Source organism: Oryctolagus cuniculus, chromosome 9, assembly GCF_051225735.1.
Source record: "Oryctolagus cuniculus isolate XC-2025 breed Fujian yellow rabbit chromosome 9, ASM5122573v1, whole genome shotgun sequence".
In the NCBI taxonomy this organism is placed as follows: domain Eukaryota; kingdom Metazoa; phylum Chordata; class Mammalia; order Lagomorpha; family Leporidae; genus Oryctolagus; species Oryctolagus cuniculus.
Window position 1 is genome coordinate 44,938,225 of NC_142875.1, and position 11,586 is coordinate 44,949,810.

An 11,586-nucleotide genomic window follows, 5' to 3' on the forward strand; every position below is an offset into this window, starting at 1 on the left:
GCCCCTTTTATCAAGTTTTTAACAATTACTTTTTGGTACATTTTTACATAGAGATTTTAGTTTATGAAGATTGCAGTAAAGGTTAAGACTGCCATACAGGGGCCAGTTCTGTATGGCCAGTTCTGTATAGCGGGTTAACACCCTGGCCTGAAATGCCAGCATCCCAGTTCCAGTCCCAGCTGCTCCTCTTCCGATCCAGCTCTCTGCTATGGCCTGGGATAGCAGTGGAGGATGGCCCAAGTTCTTGGGCCCCTGCACTCACATGGGAGACTGGGAAGAAGCACCTGGCTCCTGGTTTTGGATTGGCGCAGCTCTGGCCATTGTGGCCAGTTGGGGAATAAACTAGCGGATGTAAGACCCCCACACACACACTGCCTCTCCTCTCTCTGTGTAATTCTGACTTTTGGATAAATAAATAAATCTTTAAAAGAAAAAAAAGACTGCCATACAGATTCAGAACATGTAACCATTAATGAATAATGGAGACAAGATTTTCTCCTCTGAGTGTTAGGAGAGAAGACAGATCCTTGCCCACAGATAGCCCTTGGAGAAGTTTACTTAAATTTGTCTTGTCTGTGAGTGTATTTAGAGAAAAAATAGGAATAGAAATGTAGCTACTATTAATTTAAACTATAAAAATAGTACCTCAATTAGTGAATATTTATATCTCTTGTGGTGAAGCCTTCTTTATTACAGCTGCATGCACCCCAGTTTTATTTTTGCCTCCACCTTTCTCCTGATGCCCCAGGGTAGTTACACAAAAGGAATAATTGCCCTCACTTTTAGATGCCTTGATTTACTTGATAGTTTATAAAGTCACTTCAGTCATGAGTTATATATCTGTATGTCTCTGTATATTTTTCCCAATTTACATTTTGTTGAAATCAAGGTAACTATTATACAGTGGGTTTAAATTAAGAAGAAAAGTAATTTGCTTAAGCAAACTTAATGAATATAATGTAGCACCTAAAAACCCTTTACTGTGATGAAACTAAAAAACTGATAAAACTGCCTTTTATCAAAACACAAGCACACATGCTATGCCTCCACACTGACTGCATTTTTTTTTTGAAAATTAGAAGATGGATTCTGAGATCTTGCTGCAAATATAATTTGATCTTGTCAGTACACAACTTTTTTTAACCATTCATAATATTGCACCCAATGATCTCACGCCATAGATATTTAAACAGTAAATAATGATCTAGTATGAAGATATGATCAAATATAAATTATATATTATTCTATGGAATTTAAACATCTTAGAAACTATATTGTTCAAGTCATTTTGTTGCCACATAATCTGTTTTATAAGTAGAATTCACACCATATATTTAGATATACATATATCCTTGCATTTTTATAAATATATTTATAAATGACATATCCTTCTTAAAAGTTATATTTTGATGCTTTTTAGTTATAATTAAATACTTCATTAAAATGTTCAACTTCAAATTTTATTATACATGCCCCAATAAAACAAATGGATATAAAGCAACAAAATTATTTAAAATAAATCAATACATATAAAATATTTAGGAAATATTTAGTACATCAAGAATGATTATTCAAGTTACATGCTGTCAAATAACATTAACATTGAGCAGTTGATCAAAACTTTGCCAGAAGATAGTAGCATAATATTTTTGCTGATAATTTAAATACTAAATGTTGAAAAGGCAAACAAGTGTTTATGTGAACACTTGCTTCTTTTTTTGTATGGACAGAGAACACATAGACCTGGAGTAACCAATGGTCCTGGCAGACTTTTGAGAGTCCCAGGAATTCAACAGGAAGTGCTTCAAAACTAGAAGATTGTCAGAGCTTAAAGTTACTTAGTCAATGTAAAAGTAGGGATAATCAATTAAACCTAAATATTTTGACCAACACGGTTTGCCATCTTATATCAGTTATGGTATACTCAAACAATAAAAAATAGGGAGATAATGCTAACTCCCTTAAGCCTCAATTCTCCCAAGCATTAAAGAATCAGATAATCCTGTGGTAAAGAGATGAAGAAAAGTTATCAACAAAATGTAAACTGCAAAGAAGGGAGAACAAATGTATCAAGCTTAAAGAGTTAAGAGATTCATGCCCCTACTAGCTTAGATACAGGAAGCTTTTTGGGCTACACTCTTCCTGACATTTGAGAGAATGAGAAGTGATAGGAAGCAGAAAGGAGAGAGAAAAGAGAGACAGAGAGAGTGTGAGAGAGAAGTTAGTTTTATTCCAATATCCTAACCTGTGGTTAGACACTGGGTCCAATCTGAGAGCCATCAGGCAACCCTAGTGAGCTTCCCTGGCAATAAACTTTCAATTACTCTAATACTCTGCCCCAATCTCATGCATTGGATGAATTTCCATGACAGGAAAATGAGGCAGAACAAGACCTAAGGCAGAGAAGGGTTAATCAGTATACTGCCAACTTTCTTCCTTTCCTTTATTTTCGTGGTATTAGGTTTCTCAAGTTCTTTATTAAAGGCTTGTGTAACTAAATGGTTCCTTTTCTATGTTTAGATTCTATGTTGCTTTGCATATATTATATTAGATATTTTCTTTTTTAAAATTTTATTTAATAAATATAAATTTGCAAAGTACAGCTTTTGGATTACAGTGGCTTCCCCCCATAACTTCCCTCCCACCTGCAACCCTCCCATCTCTCTCTCCCTCTCTCATTCCATTCATTTCAAGATTCATTTTCAATTATCTTTATAGAGAGAAGATCAATTTAGTATATATTAAGTAAAGATTTCAAAAGTTTGCACTCACACTGAAACACAAAGTGTAAAGTACTGTATGAGTAATAGTTATAGCATTAATTCACATTGTACAACACATTAAGGACAGAGATCCTACATGGGGAGTAAGTGCACAGTGACTCCTGTTGTTGATTTAATAAATGACACTCTTGTTTATGGCAGCAGTTATCACCCTAGGCTCTTGTCATGAGTTGCCAAGGCTATGGAAGCCTTTTGAGTTCACCAAAAATGATCTTATCTAGACAAGGTCATATTCAAAGTGGAAGTTCTCTCCTCCCTTCAGAGAAAAGTACCCTCCTTCTTTGATGGCCCGTTCTTTCCACTGGAATCTCACTCACAGAGATCTTTTTTAGGTATGTGTTTTTATTTTCCAGAGTGTCTTGGCTTTCCATGCCTTGTAATACTCTCTTTGGCTCTTCAGCCAGATCTGAATACCTTAAGGGCTGATTCTGAGGCCAGAGTGCTATTTCGGGCATCTGCCATTGTATGAGTCTGCTATGTATCCCACTTCCCTGGTTGGATCATTCTCTCCTTTTAAATTCTTTCAGTTAGTATTAACAGGCACTAGTCTTATTTATGTGATCCCTTTGACTCTTTATCCTTTCATCATGATCAATTGTGAACTGAAACTGATCACTTTGACTAGTGACATGGCATTGGTACATGCCACCTTGATGGGATTGAATTGGAATCCCCTGGGACATTGCTAACTCTACTGTTTGGGGCAAGTCCGATTGAACATGTCCTAAATTGTACATCTCTTCCCTCTCTTATTCTCACTCTCATTTTTAACAGGGATGACTTTTCAGTTAAATTTAAATACCTAAGAATATTTGTATGTTAATTAAAGAGTTCAACCAATAGTATTAAGTAGAACAAAAAAAATACTAAAAGGGATAAAGTATTAGGTTTTTCATTGTCATGAGAAGGGCTGATCAAGTCATTGTTTCTCATAGTGTCCATTTCACTTCAACAGGTTTACTTTCTGGTGCTCGGTTAGTTGTCACCAATCAGGGAGAACATATGGTATTTGTCCCTCTGGGACTGGCTTATTTCACTCAGCATGATGTGTTCCAGATTCCTCCATTTTGTTGCAAATGACTGGATCTCATTGTTTTTGACTGCTGTATAATATTCTATAGAGTACACGTCCCATAATTTCTTTATTCAGTGTACTGTTGATGGGCATTTAGGTTTATTGCAGTTCTTAGCTATTGTGAATTGAGCTACAATAAACATTGAGGTGCAGATAGCTTTTTTGTTTGCCAATTTAATTTCCTTTGGGTATATTCCAATTTTGGGATGGTTGAGTTGTATGGTAGGGTTATATTCAGGTTTCTGAGGAGTCTCCAGACTGACTTCCATAGTGGCTTAACCAATTTGCATTCCCACCAACAATGGGTTAGTATCCCTTTTTACCTACATCTTCTCCAGCATCTGTTGTTGGTAGTTTTCTGCATGTGAGCCACTCTAACCGGGGTGGGTGAGGTGAAACCTCATTGTGGTTTTGATTTGCATTTCCTTGATTGCTAGTGATCCTGAACATTTTTTGATGTATCTGTTGGTCATTTGGACTTCCTCTTTTGAAAAATGTCTATTAAGGTCCTTGGCCCATCTTTGAAGTGGGTTGTTTGTTTTGATGTTGTGGAGTTTCTTGATTTCTTTGTAGATTGTGCTTATCAATCCTTTATCTGTTGCATAGTTCGCAAATATTTTTTCCCATTTTGTTGGTTGCCTCTTTACTTTCTTGACTGTTGCTTTTGAAGTACAAAAACTTCTCAATTTGATACAATTCCAATTGTTAATTTTGGCTTTGACTGCCTGTGCTTCTGGGGTCTTTTCCAAGAAGTCTTTGCCGGTACCTATATCTTGCAGGGTTTCTCCAGTGTTCTCTAATAACTTGATGGTGTCAGGTCGTAGATTTAGATCTTAATCCATGTTGAGTGGATTTTTGTGTAAGGTGTAAGGTAAGGTCTTGCTTCATGATTCTGCATGTGGAAATCAAGTTTTCCCTACTTTACTGAATAGACTGTCCTTGCTCCAGGAATTGGTTTTAGATCCTTGATCAAATATAAGTTGGCTGTATATGTTTGGATTGATTTCTGGCGTTTCTATTGTGCTCCATTGGTCTACCTATCTGTTTCTGTTCCAGTACCATGGTGTTTTGATTACAACTGCCCTGTAATATGTCCTGAAATCTGGTATTGTGATGCCCCCAGCTTTGTTTTTGTTGTACAATATTTTTGTTGTACAACGCTACACTTAAATAATTTACATTCTTCTCAGCAGTACATGGAACCTACTCTAGGATTGACCACACACTAGCCATAAAGCAAGTCTCAGCAAATTCAAAGAATTAGAATCATACCATGCAGCTTCTCAGACCACAGTGGAATGAAGCTGGAAATCAGCAACTCAGGAATCCCTAGAGGATATGCAAACACATGGAGACTGAACAACATGATCCTGAATGAACAATGGGTCATAGAAGAAATCAAAAGAGAAATCAACAACTTTCTGGAAGTAAATGAGGATAACAACACACCACATCAAAACTTATAGGATACAGCACAAGCAGTGTTAAGAGGAAAGTTTATAGCATTAGATGCCTACATCAATAAATTGGAAAGGTACCTAATAAATGAGCTTCCAATGCATCTCAAGGATCTAGGAAAAACTGCAGCAAACCAGACCCAAAACTAGTAGGAGGAGAGAAATAATTAAAATCTGAGAAGAAATAAACAGGATTGAATCCAAAAAAAGCATTACAAAAAATCAGCCAAGCGAAGAGCTGGATTTTTGAAAAAATAAACAAAATTGAAATACCATTGGCCTAACTAACTAAAAAAAGAAGAGAAAACACCCAAATCAATAAAATCAGAGATGAAAAAGGGAATGTAACAACAGACACCACAGAAATAAAAAGAATCATCAGAAGGACTTGTATGCCAGCAAACAAGGAAATCTATCAGAAAGGGATAGATTCCTGGACACATGCAACTTACCTAAATTGAACCATGAAGACATAGAAAACCTAAACAGACCCATAACTGAGACAGAAATTGATACAGTAATAAACGCCCTCCCAACAAAGAAAAGCCCAGGACCAGATGGATTCACTGCTGAATTCTTCCAGACATTTAAAGAAGAAATAACTCCAATTCTTCTCAAACTATTCAGAACAATTGAAAAAGAGGGAATCCTCCCAAATTCTTTCTATGAAGCCAGCATAACCTTAATCCCTAAGCTGGAAAAAGATGCAGCATTGAAAGAGAATTACAGACTAATATCCCTGATGAACATAGATGCAAAAATCCTCAATAAAATTCTGGCCGATAGAATGCAACAATACATCAGAAAGATCATCCACTCAGACCAAGTGGGATTTATCTCTGGTATGCAGGGATGAGTTCAGTGTTTGCAAATCAATCAGTGTGATACACCACATTAACAGACTGCAGAAGAAAAACCATATGATTATCTCAATAGACGCAGAGAAAGCATTCGATAAAATACAACACCCTTTCATGATGAAAATGCTAAGCAAACTGGGTATAGAAGGAATATTCTTCAATACAATCAAAGCAATTTATGAAAAATCCAAAGCAATTTATGAAAAACCCATCATATTGAATGGGGAAAAGTTGGAAGCATTTCCACTGAGATCTGGCACCAGACAGGGATGCCCACTCTCACCACTGCTATTCAATATAGTTCTGGAAGTCCTAGCCTGAGCCATTAGGCAAGAAAAAGAAATTAAAGGGATACAATTGGGAAGGAAGAAGTCAAACTATCCCTTTTTGCAGATGATATGATTCTTTAGGGGATCCAAAGAACTCTACTAAGAGACTACTGGAACTCATAGAAGAGTTTGGCAAAGTAGCTGGATATAAAATTAATGCAGAAAAATCAACAGCCTTTGTATACAAGATCAATCCCATTTTGTATTTTGTATTCTAAGATCAATCCCATTCACAATAGCTACAAATACAATCAAATACCTTGGAATAAACTTAACCAAGGACGTTAAAGATCTCTACGATGAAAATTACAAAATCTTAAAGAAAGAAATAGAAGAGGATACCAAAAAATGGAAAAATCTTCCATGCTCATGGATTGGAAGAATCAGTATCATCAAAATGTCCATTCTCCCAAAAGCAATTTATAGATTCAGTGCAATACCAATCAAAATACCAAAGACCTCTTCTCAGATCTAGAAAAAAATGATGCTGAAATTCATAAGGAGACACAGCAGACCTGGAATAGCTAAAGCAATCTTGTATATTATATATTTTTTAATTTCCTCAAAATTAATAACTTTTATCACATTGTAAAGTGATCTTTTATCTATTATATGTGTTTTCTAGCTAGTTGAGAAGCATGAGAGAGAGAGAGAGAGAGAAGACATCATTCTGCTAGTTCACTCCTCAAAATCTTATAACATCTGGAGTCTGAAGCTGGGAACCAGGAGATCAATTCATTCCAGGTGAGACCTCAATCCAGGTCCCCAACATCGGCGGCAGGGACCCACCTACTTAAGCCATCATTTCTATTTCCAATGGACTTGATTAGCAGGAAGCTGATATCAGGGGCCAGTCATAAAGCTCAGCTACTCTGGTGTTGATGCTGGGCATCGTAACCTCTATTTAAACAACCTGGCAAAATGACCACTTTTAGTTTAGTATTAAAATGCCCTTGTGTAATATTAATGTAATGGAATGGTTATCTGTATTCATGAAATCTTGTTTTTATTTGGTCATCCACATATTTTATAATATTATCTATTTTACACTGTGCATTTCATAACCATCTTATTTTTCTTTATTTTTTAGAATTGCTAACACAATATTTCTATTTGTTTCATACAGGCAAAAGTAAAGGACAATTTTCTCTCCCAGATCTTCATGATATATTTTTTCTACTGTTCCTCTTATTTTGGAGACTTGTACCCTGCATTGCGTTACAATCATCTTCTACCTTACAATTACAGTCAGGATAAATCACACTCAAATACATACACTGGTAGTAACAGAGTACTGCACATTCACCAGTTAATGTCTGTTGAGAACTCTGTTGAGAACTCCACTTATGTGGAAAATAAAACTACTAAAACTTCAGAAATTATATTTATATATATATATATAATATATAGAGTCACTCTATATTATATTTATATTATATACACACACACACACACACACACACACACATATAGTCTCTTTGAAAAAGTGCAATATAAACATTTCTCCAGAGGCTTCTTCAGCAATATTCAGAAGCTCAAAAGATTCGCTGGATTTCTGGCTCTCTCAGTAGGGATGACATCAGTTGCAGCAATGATGATTCATCACATACTTTTGAGTACACCATAGGCAGGAATCTACATAACAGTCACCAAATGCTTAATTTTAATACTTCTCTTGTCCTTCTTTAAATATCTCCAGTTTAGCACTAAAGGAGTCTCAAAAAGTCATTTGGGTTTTTAAATAACACTGGATGAATAAAAGTTTTCCTCAAAAGGTTAAAAGAACCCATAAGTCTTCAACCAGAGAAAACACAGATGATCTCTTTTGGTAATTGTTAAAGGTCACGTTTTAATCTAAGGCTTCAATCTGATAATAGGGAACAGCCACAAGACTCTAGTTGAAGGTCATAACATCACCCTGAACTCAAAGTATATTACAATAAAATCAATTAAACTTGATATTTTACTTACAAAATTATTGGGCTGAACCAAATTGAAATATTCATATTCCATGTGGGTATTGTTAGGGAGAGAAGTAGCTGAGACTTCTGTGTGTGTGTGTGTGTGTGTGTGCAAGGTAGTTATAACAGAATAAATATAGGTGTTACATGAAATACAAGAGAATTTGTCATTATTATTTATATATTTTCTTTGGTTTATATGGCAAGCAAATTAGTTTCAATACATGTTGATTTTCAAGGAATATCTGGTCCAGTCTTACTTCTAATAAATGAGTGTTTTAAATTATCCTTTCCTCCACAATATTTGCTGACAGCTAGATGAAATATATGCTTAATTGTTCCGTTAAACACTGTCTAAAGTGAGAATCAAAACAAAGTCTGGGATATTCCCTTTTTCTTGACATATGTATATAATGTGCTACACCTAACCTAAAAAGTGAGTTACGATAAATTTGCATTTTTATTACCAATAAAATTCATTTTCATGAAAATTTATAATTTGAAGTATAATAACTATGCAAACACTTCTTTAAAAAAGCTTGATGATTTGTTATAACCATAGCATAAGTTTCACCTGCTTGTAATTCTTTACAGTAATCCCCAGAACATTATATATATATATATATATATATATACATGTTTATATTTATATATGTATTTATATATGTATTTTAGATATTTTTATGACAACTTCTAAAGGTGTCAAAGCAGGACTAAATTAGATGCCCAAGTTTGTCATATACATTATGAATAGAAAAGAAATAACATCTATCTCCTGGTTTCCCTTACCTGCCTTGCAGATAACACTGACTCTTTAATACCTACTTAAAACACTGGCTTATGAAATAACTGTCAAAGAACAGGTGCACATTGGCTTGAAGAAAGCCAGTTTAACATTAACTGTATGCAAAACAAACACAATGAAATTATATTCCCCATGTTTAAGAGAGAAAATGAAGAAAGCAACAAACAAACAAAAAAAGATGAAGTTACTTCCTAATTCTCCTAGTGTCAGCTTAAACCCCAGCTGTTTAGAAATACAGTTGTTAGTAACAAGGGACATGAGAAGATTTCCATCAGTTTTATTGCAAATATAAAGGATTCCAAGTCGTAATCTCTAAATTATAAAATAGAGCTGCCAATCATTTCTGGAGAAAGAGGAGAAAAAATGCTTTGTGCTGTATGTAATGAACTACGTTTATGTTTTATAGAATTTTGTTTAAATTATAATATTTTATCTTTACAGGAACCTTGGTCAGAGGAAATGTAGATTGCCACAAATTGCCGTTTCAATGTTGATGCTGTTGTGGCTGTCGCTGTGGGGTAGTAGGTTACCTCTGCCTTCAACACCAGCATCCCATATGGATGCCGATCCGTGTCTCTGCTGCTCCGCTTCTGATCCCTGTTACTATTCTGGGAAAGCAGCAGAAGATGACCCAAATCCTTGAGCCCCTGCACCTATGTAGGGAACTTCAAAAGAAGCTCCTGACTCCTGGCTTCAAATCAGCCCATGGGGGCCTGTACTGTGGCACAGCTGGTTAAAGCCCTGGCCTGAAGAGCTGGCATCCCATATGGGTATGGGTTCTAGTCCCGGTTGTTCCTCTTCCAATCCAGCTCTCTGCCATGGGCTGGGAAAGCAGTAATGATGGCCCAAATCCTTGGGCCCCTGCACCCACGTGGGAGATCCAGAGGCGGTTCCTGGCTCCTGTCTTTGGATTGGTGCAGCTCCGGCCATTGCAGCCATCTGGGTAGTGAACCAGTGGATGGAAGACCTCTCTCTCTCTCTCTGTCTCTACCTCTCTCTATAAATCAGTCGTTTAAATAAATAAAATACACCTTAAAAAAAATCGGCCCGGCTCCATTTGGGGGAATGAATTAATGGATGGAAGACCTCTCTATTTCTCCCTCTCTCTGTCTGTAACTCTGCCTCTCAAATAAATAAGTAAATCTTTTTTTTAAAGTTCATGCTTAAAATAAAAAATAAAAAAAAAAATCATGCTTCTGGGGCCAGTGCTGTGGCGTATTGTGTTAAGCCACCGCCTGCAGTGCTGGCATCCTGTATGGGCACCCGTTCGAGATCTGGCTGTTTCACTTCCAATCTAGCTCTATGCTATGGCCTGAGAAAACAGTGGAAGAAGGCCAAAGTCCTTGGGCCCCTGTATTCTCCTGGAACATCCAGAAGATGCTCCTGGCTCCTGGCTTTGGATTGGCTCAGCTCCGGTCATTGCAGCCAACTGGGGAGTGAACTAGCAGATGGAAGACCCCTCTCTCTCTCTCTCTCTCTCAGATGGAAGACCTCTCTCTCTCTCTCTCTCTCTCTCTCTCTGCCTTTCCTTCTCTCTCTGTTTAACTCTGACTTTCAAATAGATAAATAAAATCTTTAAAAAATAGAAAAAATGTTCATGCTGCTAATAAATATAAGAATTGTTATCAACCTAGTTAAGTTTTCCCCAAACTTTCCTCCGTGGAATTGAAGCACCAATCACCAATAAAAGCAGATATGAAGCAAACCTTCTGTGCAAAAGATGGTGGAATCAATTGCGTTCCTAGGTTTTCCTTCTCTCCTAATGGCTACATCAGTATCTTCACTCATGTTGCTGTCTGCAAATGATACTTTGTGGTTGAGTTTAAAAGATTTTATTTCATTATTCAGGAAGGCAAATTTTAGACCTAATTACATCAGATTGAAAATGTCTAACTTTGAAGCAATTTAATACACCACAATTTTGTCTTTCTGTGACTTTCAAACTCAAAATTATTCATGGATAGATTTCAGTTTGTCTTATTTTGGTATCTCAGGACTAAAAAATTGTCAGGATTGCCCATAAAATGATATTAATAATGCTAATGCTAAAATTCTAATAAAATACTACTAATAAAAACCCTCATAAAATGTATTCTCTTTACTCTTGATCATGCAGGTATATTTTCTACAAAACTTACCTTCTCATAGATAATAACTATAAATTCTGGAGAGACTACAGAAACAACTATGTGAAGAAACTAAAAGTAAATAAATGCAGGAATGCAGGAGAAATCAAAAAGGAGTACACCATGAGGGAAAGAAATCTGTACAGGGCAAAAATCTCATCCATTATTTTTCCCTGAAGAAACTCTCCAG